This window comes from Pelobates fuscus, chromosome 3, assembly GCF_036172605.1.
Source record: "Pelobates fuscus isolate aPelFus1 chromosome 3, aPelFus1.pri, whole genome shotgun sequence".
In the NCBI taxonomy this organism is placed as follows: Eukaryota; Metazoa; Chordata; class Amphibia; order Anura; family Pelobatidae; genus Pelobates; species Pelobates fuscus.
This window is the reverse complement of record NC_086319.1, coordinates 32,160,585-32,169,407: the sequence shown is the minus strand read 5'-3', so window position 1 is coordinate 32,169,407 and position 8,823 is coordinate 32,160,585. Positions and strand designations below refer to the sequence as shown.

Here is an 8,823-nt window from a genome sequence, read left to right as displayed (position 1 = left end):
CACACCAAAAATTCTAAAGCATTCTTTATCATATTTAGTCTTCAAATTGCAATAGTGACCTCTCACATAATGAAACAACATATTGTTATAGCAAACAATTGTCATGTCCGCACAATAATTAGCCATAGCATATATAAGAGGATAATGTCCAGTTATTAAACCATAATCAGGAAATAAACATGAAGCTTTAGAATAATTTAGAAAAATAATACAGGGATATAAGCAGTGTTATCTTCATACAGTTAGAATATCCAACATATTGACTAATATCTAGCCTGTATCAAGGTATATAATAGGCTTTAGCCTATGCTGGTGTACATTAGGATTTTTGTTTACTTATTTCTTCATTGACGCTTAAAAGAGAAAGTCTTTCCTATAATTGCACCCAGGACTGAACTAAAACTATTCAAGCTGGTCTGTGTATATATTAATATTTGAGACAGGATTATTCTTGGTCACATTCGGGATTATTTACTAAAGGGAAAATTGTAAGGAATTCAACGTGAATTTCTAGAGCGTTGCTGATTAAGGGAGCATTTCAATTCAGCAAATGTGGATTTAAATTCACTTCGAATTCACTTTAAATTTCAAACAACTCTCGCTTCAGTTTTATTTTTTTATTTTTGCGTGCACCTGTGCTCTTTTTATTTTATAATAATAATATAATTTCCTATTTTTAAAAAAAAAATTTTTTGCTTATACTCATTGACAAAGGATAAGGATTTAAGTGATTCACAGACAAAATGTAGTTTTGTAAATATGTTTTATTTAATTTTATTTAAAATTATGATCATATTTCTTAATACTTTTTATGGAAGTGGGAGTAGGATGGGACTGTATTATTTCAGCAGTGCAGCAAAGAGAAGTGCTTTGTCCTTTGGGCTCAAACACTTAAACAGTTAAACTTATGCAGGTTTGTTTTTTTCTCCCATTAGTTTAAAGTGAATCAGTAATGCATGAATGAAATTAATGTTTCATTTGTTATTCTGTTACTCGAATTTCAGGTCGCTCAGAAATTCACAAATCTCAACTTTTTTTATTAACATTTCCAAATGTTATGAAACCAATCCATGTGTGTCTTTTAGACTATTTTCAAAAAATGTACACAAAGCCCAACACAACAACGCAGCCCCTAAATCATAGATGTCAAAGTAGATCAAGTGTACAGAGCTAGAAATTTGCTGGTGCTATATATATGTATATAATAAAATAATAATAATAATAATAATAATAATAATAAAGAAATCAACTCTGTCACTTGTCATGGGAAGCTATGTAACCCTAAATGCATTGTTTGAAATGATGCTTTAACTGAAGACATGTAATATACTATTAGTAGCCTCTTCTAAAATCATTAATCCTGAGACTTCCATGCATAGAATAGAACAGAGGAATCTAGATTCCTCAACCTTTTGGAGGTTTCATGAATCAAGCCAAGAACCATGGTGAATAGACAAGGTGATTAAAAAATTTAGACCATACTAGCCAAAAAAAGTTTTTTTTTTAAAAAAATGCTATTTTTCAGCTCTGATTGACTTTGTTCTAAAATTTGCAAATCTTTTGTCAGTTCTTTGGAAATGCCAGCATTCTGGACAAACCCCTCTGGGTTTACACCGAATACCTTGACCGACAGCTTACTCTATTGTCTCGTCTGGGTTCTATTCCTTTTCCAGTACGAATGTTTCTTTATTTTTTTTATTCTCTGCAGTATGATTTTCATGTTGTGAAAGAAGAGACAAGTGACTATACGGAGGTGCCAGGAATTCCAGCACAATAACGAGACAAGGAAGACAAACATAATACTTCTAAAGAACAACAAAGACAGAGAGAGAAGTTATCAATCATATGGATGGGGAATACAGACCAGATTAGATCAATTTGGTGGTTATTATTATTATTATTCAATACGATCTTGTTATTTCGACATTAGTGTACTGCAGATCACATCATCTCAAGGTTGGCTGAGTGTAATGACATTTGGAGAACAATGACAGATAAACGGCTTTAAAATGCTCAGCCTTTATTTAAATGGGCTCTACAGATACCATAGCGACTTCCGTTCCTTGCCTATATCAAGGTCGATGCTATCTTCATATTATTAATTGACGCTGCATAAATTGGTGCAGATATGTGTACCCCATACTGTAACATAATATGGACCTTTGGAAAATCATCGCTCTTAAAGGGAGACTGCAGGCTGGTGCTCATCCTCCTTTTTTTATTATTGCATTGTGCACCTAATGCATTATAAGCATAAAAAAAAGAAAAGCACATGATTTGAATTTCCTATATTTGCAGTGAGCTCTGCACTATTTTTTCTAAAATCCATTACCCCAGCAGATGTTTGGGTGTGTAGCATTTCAGATGTATTTGCTTTCAGCTTAGTTATAGTTCCATTCATGGTATTCTGAAAGGAGCTTAAAGGGACACTCCAGGCACCCAGACCTCTTCTGCCCATTGGAGTGGTCTCGGTGCCAACTCCCACTGCCCTTAACCCTGCAAGTGTAATTATTGCAGATTTTATAAACTGCAATAATTACCTTGCAGGGTTAAGTCCTTAGAACAGGTAAAGTGTTTTAAATGACACTGGATGTCCTCACGCTATGAATGGGGACGGAATCCCCGTCGGAAAGTATTGAATAATGCTTTCCTATGGGGAGGTCTAATGTGTGCGCACTGCCATTGCCGCGCATCTGAATTAAGTCTCCCCCACTGGCTGACGTTGACGGGGGAGGAGCGTGGGCGGAGCCTGACCCAGCGCCGAGGGACATCGGCGCTGGATTTAGGTAAGTCAGTGAAGGGGTTTTTACCCCTTCAGCAACATATGATGGGGGGTGGGAGGGAGACGAATATGGATATGTTTTCCTGGCACTGGAGAGTCCCTTTAAGAAGCACCTTTGCTTACACTGATTAGCAAATCCAGCTCATTCACAGCCTCTTAGTGAAGGTGTGGAGTTCTACAGAGTGTGTCATTATAGACTATTATTGGGGTGGGGGGGAGCATAAGGTACTTCTTATGATTATCTAATAATTCCAGCAGTATTTGCAAATTATAGAAGTTATGCAACACATTGTGCAGCACCTCTATGATAGGGGACCTGCTTGTACCATATCCTGTATTATATATGTTTAAAGGAACACTATGCGGTCAGGAACATAAACATGTTTTCCTGACCTAATAGTGTTAAAACCACCATCTGGTCCCCCATTGCCTCCCTAAATATAATATTATCTTACTTGTCTGCAGCTGCTGCCTCTGCCCCTGATCTGCCTGCTTGGCTGACTTCATCAGAAGTAATTCTTCAAGCCAATCACAATGCTTTCCCATAGGATTGGCTGAGAGTGTCAGGGAGGCAGGTTGGGGCAGAGCCAGCACAAGCCAAACACAGCCCTGGCAAATCAGCATCTCCTCATAGAGATGGATTGAATTAATCTCTATGAACAAAGTTCAGTGTCTCCATGCCGAGGGTGCACCTCTAGCAGCCATTTGTGGAGTGGCCAGTGGAGTTATCACTAGGCTGTAATGTAAACACTGCATCTCTGAAGAATCAGTGTTTACTGAAAAAAGCCTGAAGGTAATGATTCTACTCACCAGAACAAATACAATATGCTGTCGTTGTTCTGATGACTATAGTGTCCCTTTAAGGTGCCAGCTGTTGAAAACAATGGGACCAGGATTGGCTGAGAAATCTCAAGCTCTTCCTGGTCTCTGCACGGAAATTTGTAGCATACGATGGACAACTAGAACTGGATTTTTTATTTATTTATTCATTTATTTTTTATTTTTAGTTTGCACTTTAATCTCTTTTCTCTTTCGCATTATCTTTAATAGAAATGAAACTGTGATGGGGGGGGGAGAGGGAAAGAATCAAAGCAAGAGACTGGAGGGAGACAAATATTTTGTGAAGTCAGAAAATAGATATGGGTCTGAGGAAGGAGAGACATGAGGTATACAGGAAGAACGGAGTCACATCTTTGACTATTTATCTTGCTACCAAAAGCTGTCGGTTTTACCTAGACAAATAATTAAATGTCTAGCTAGCTAATTATGAAATATTTATGCTCTATGCAGAATGAGTGTAATGTGCATAATAGCAACCCTATTCAATATGCAGGCTCGGTCTGGCACCTGTTTTAAATTATTAGAAAGATAGTTACTTTTTTGACAGGAAAGATTAAAACAAATACGGTGATTTGGTGTCTTATTCCCCAGATGACAGCCCTGTGTTGATTGGTAAATATGGTGTTTCCTGGGCGTGCTAATATGACTGGTGCTATTGACAAATTGGTTCCTTCTGTTGAAGATGTGGAGATGGAATTTCTGTTCATTTCTTAAAAGCCAGAAAAAAAGGCTTGCATAATTATGGGAGGGGGAAAAGCTAAGCTCAAGGAATTTCCTAGAACAGACTTCTAAGTGATTTACAGCAACTATAAACATGTCAAACATAACTTTCTCACCTGCAGCAAATTAACGCTTTATCATTGCAAATAGACAACTTGCTGATCTGGCTGTTTTGTCACTTCATCAGTTTGTTTAGAATTGTTTGTATTTGTCTAAGGCTTGGGTCATACTGATACGGCATAATTATCGAAAAACTGCATATCCTAGTCTAATGCACATACCTGTAATTAATGGTTACAAAGACAAAAAAAATATCCATTTACTAAAATCTGCACAAATCTTTCCTAAACTTTAAAACCATACCAACTCCCTTTTGACCAGCACTTACTTCTGTGTTAATACTGAGCATTGTCCAATCAAATGCTTTGTATGGAGAAGCATTGAAGACAAATCTCCAATCCAAAGCTTCTCACAGTGGTGGTTAACTTTATTGAGATTTAAGAATTCATTCAGGTTAGGACTGTATTCATTAGAGTACTATTTTAAGCATTCAGAATTAGGTGTTCATTAAAATTATGACTTGGTGTATAATGTTATAGTGGACTACAATTCTTATGAGGCTCAGCCACGCATTGGATGAGGTTGCTGGAAAGATATGTCCTGTTTAGCAAATGGATACCTCACTATTCCATTACGTCATATGCGTGTCTTAAATCCCACCACTCTAAGCCAGACTCACACTGAGCATAATAGGAGTTGTAGTCCTGCAGGGATTTTTTTTTTTTAGCACTCAGTTTGATTGGACATAATTTCCAACAGTGTATTTTTTTTTTTCCCCTCTGTATCTACAATGGGCAGAGGTCGAAAAACCTGAACCAATGTATTTATTTTTTTCTTGATGGGGGAGTTGAGGGAGTTAAATAGCCTGAGACCTGGGTAGCTAGAGCTTTGAGACTGTTAGGGTAATTTAATAAGCTGAAAATTGTCAGGAATTTAAGGTGAATTCAAAGCGAACTTCAAATTTAAGGCTCAAATAGCTGCATTAGAAAATTTCTCCAAGTCAGCTATGGTTCCAGTTCAGCTATTTTGGTCTAAAAGTTGGAAATTACATTGAAATCCTGACAATTCTCATTTTAGTAAATAACTCCCAAATGTGTAACTCATTTATCCACAGGCGTCTGGGGTTAGCATGCAGTGTGTGCTGTGTGTGCTGTGTGTGCTGTGTGTGCTGTGTGCGCTGACGCCAAACATAAAAGATGCACAAAACTGATATCGTCAACTAGGAAGAGAGTATTCCACCTGACTTATTGACAGCCCAGGGAGGTGACACCACACAGGGAAAAAAACAAAGGAATTAAAAAATGTTAAAATGAAAGGCTGTAAAGACAAGATCTTTGCACCATAATAACTTCAGTGAGATGAAGTGGCTATGATGCTTGGAGTGATCCTTTAACATAACACTATTTGTTAAATGATAACTTAATATAGGAAAGGCATGGGTCCCTAGTGTGACACTAACCTCTGCATAACAGCAGGTATCTCTGTATACACTGCATTAGGGGGATATTATTTCATACAGATACAAATTATTATTATTATTAGTAGTAGTATTTATAAGCGGCAACGTATTCCGCAGCGCTTTACAATATTATAAAGGGGAAAATTTAACAAACAATGAGACAATTACAAAATGTTATACGAACAATAGATTGATGAGGACCCCGGTTAAAAGAGCTTACAATCTAGAGGACATGTTGGCTCATAATATAAACAGGAGATGTAATAAATTCAGGACTTATGTACCATCACAATGTTTTCTAATACAATTTTTTGGTTTGCTTCGCTCTGTATAATAACAACAGATAATTTATGGTATTGTGCATTCAAATGAAATCTTGTTGAATATATCTTACTGCTTAACTGGTACTTCTAAGTCCTATTTAAAAGTTTTTGCAAATGTGCTCTGTATTTCCGCACGGTCACCCTGGAGGCCATTAGCAAATGTAGGCATGTAAAAAATATGTGTTCAGAATTTTTATTTATTTATTTCATTAATTAATTTATCTGTCAGCCAAACCTGGTGCTTGTGATTTAGGCCCAAAATGAAGGGTAATGTCAATTGAAACAGAAAAACTTGACGCTCTTCTGATAGAGCTTTGTAGAAGAGGCACCTATTCGCTTGATAGCTGTGTGAAACAGTTGCCTACAGAGATGGGCTCTTGACACTGTCTGCCTGCCTGAGGCTGCCTGCTTTGTGTCTGCTTTAATTGAAAATTAATAGTTAGGAGGTTGCTATGGAAATGATACCATTGCTTGCAGACAGCAAACCCAGGTTTTTTTTTTTTGCAAAGAGACACTAGTGGTATTGTTTGTCCTTGTTGACCTTGGAAGTTCAAAAGCCCGGAGGAGGAAAGGAGATGCAAATATTTTACTTAAAAAAAAAAAAAAAGGAATTTACATATTGATAGTATTGTTTTTAATGTCAGTGCCATAATTTTCTTAGCACCTGAATTTATGAGGGGAAAAAAAAAATATGTGTATATATATATATATTTATTTATATATATTTATTTACATGGAATAAGTGACGTTAATTGCGAGAATACTGATTTGCAAGTTGATAAAGGAATGCACATTGAATAATATGCTATCATTTGTAAAAAATGTAAACACATTTGTGTGAAAACGTTAGTTGACTGATGTGATAATGGAACTATCAGTTATTTCCTCTGGAGTACATAAAAGTCATTTGTGTCATTATATACATTATTCACAGTTTCTTTGAAATGTGTAAGCCCCTGTGAAACTGTGGACAGTTGGGAACAATATAAAAAGGTGAGGAAAGATGAACATGAAATATGTATACGTCTTCTCCCAAACACACGTGCGCACACACATACACTCACATACACACACACACTAATGTACATACACGTGCACCTTCATGCATGCACACAAAATCCCTCCCAATCAGAGTATAATTTATTTTGTATCAGCTTATTTGCATAATTAAGAGCATACTTACCCAAGATTAATTGCTTTCCACTTACAACACTGATGGCTACCCTTGGCATCTCAAATGCTTTGTGAATATTACCTGCAGCTAGGTGAGCATCATGGGTAATGTTCAAAACATCTGGAGAGCCAATTTAGGCACCCGTGGTTACAAGGTATATTTTGCAGATTAACCCCTTCGCCGCTGAATGGGTCAGCAACGTACTTCTGAAGAGTGGGGGTTTAAATTTTGCTGAAATTATTTGGATTAATTATTCTCTACCAAATGTAAAGGCGTGCCTGTTAATCAAAAATAAATAAAAACATATATTTTTTAAAGATGTTAAATAATAACGTCAAAATATGTGAATCACACAATTATTTTGTTTACCGAATTCCCACATAATTAACACCAAAAAAATAATATTTTTTTTATTTATTTTTTATTAATGTGAAACGAGGTAAAAATAAAAATATCTTGGGCTAGAAGAGGTGAGGGTAATAAGGGAGGGGGGAGGGTTGAAGGTGAAATGTGAAATTTTCTGTAATTATCCAAAATGTCTGTATTAAAGGTTATTAGACGCAGTTATTTTAAGTACTTTGTGCATCCTTTAGCCCCCACTCCTTAGTTTAGATTTTTTTTTAATGTGGCTAAAAGTAGTGGCAGATGTTGCTTATTTGAATGCTTGTACAAAGTTGTTAGCCAATATAAATTGTGGGTAAAAAAAATGTGTCTGGTGAACACTACACACTGTAAATTGTAATGTGCTTTGTATAAGGCAGAGCTATTAAAGTTTGTCCACCCGTGTCAGTCTGATCCCTGCAGTTGTAACTTCAACTTGTCTCTTCCCTTGGTTTGAGGCCATGTAAGTTAGCATAATGTCTGCCTAGGGTGTAACTCTTAGAAAAACTAGCCAGCTCTTGCAACAGGAAGAAAAAAAAAATGCAAACAAGTCTTTGATTTACAGGATTGTAGCAAGCCAGTTTTAGGGAGAGTGCTAGCTGTACTTTTTACACTGACACTTTCAGACTAAGGATTTCCCCTCCTTTTATTCTGATGGTGTCTACAAAAACACTGCCAGGCTACCTACAGTATAAAATCTTAAAACTCCATGTGGTGTTGTGAGCTAGTAGCAGATGGAGTTTTCTTTGCATCTGCTGTGTACAGGCTTGGCTTTGTACTATTTTCCTGGGGGAGAGAAAGTCTTTCTTCTGTGCTAGTTGATTCCTGTTTTTGTGGAGCAGCTAAGAAAACATCTGTGGCAGGCAGAGAGAAAAAAAAATTGACAAAGGATTGACAAACACCATTAGCTGAAAATTTTCCATTTCATCGCAACTATGTATTGTTTATTTTACTGTAAATATCTTAATACATCATCCTCTGAATATGCTGGCAGGCTGACTGGGTCTCTGTGATTTCAATTAAGGTTAGTAATTGATGGTATCTAATGTTTAAAGGACTGAGGCTTGATTAACATCTGCTCGGA

The 8,823-nt window shown here is 36.5% G+C and overlaps 1 protein-coding gene across 9 annotated transcripts in view; it reads left to right on the top strand.

The window, feature by feature from the left end:
* Window positions 1–8,332: 8,332 nt before the first annotated feature.
* FOXP2 (forkhead box P2) overlaps window positions 8,333–8,823 on the top strand; it is a 203,906-nt gene continuing 203,415 nt past the window's right edge. For 4 of the 9 annotated variants that reach the window (XM_063446862.1, XM_063446860.1, XM_063446861.1 and 1 more), the window contains exon 1: window positions 8,334–8,763. The gene's annotated coding sequence lies outside the window, so the exon portion shown is untranslated. Of the gene's footprint in view, window positions 8,764–8,823 lie in introns of all 9 variants that reach the window. The other 5 variants (XM_063446863.1, XM_063446867.1, XM_063446865.1 and 2 more) reach the window with 2 other exon arrangements.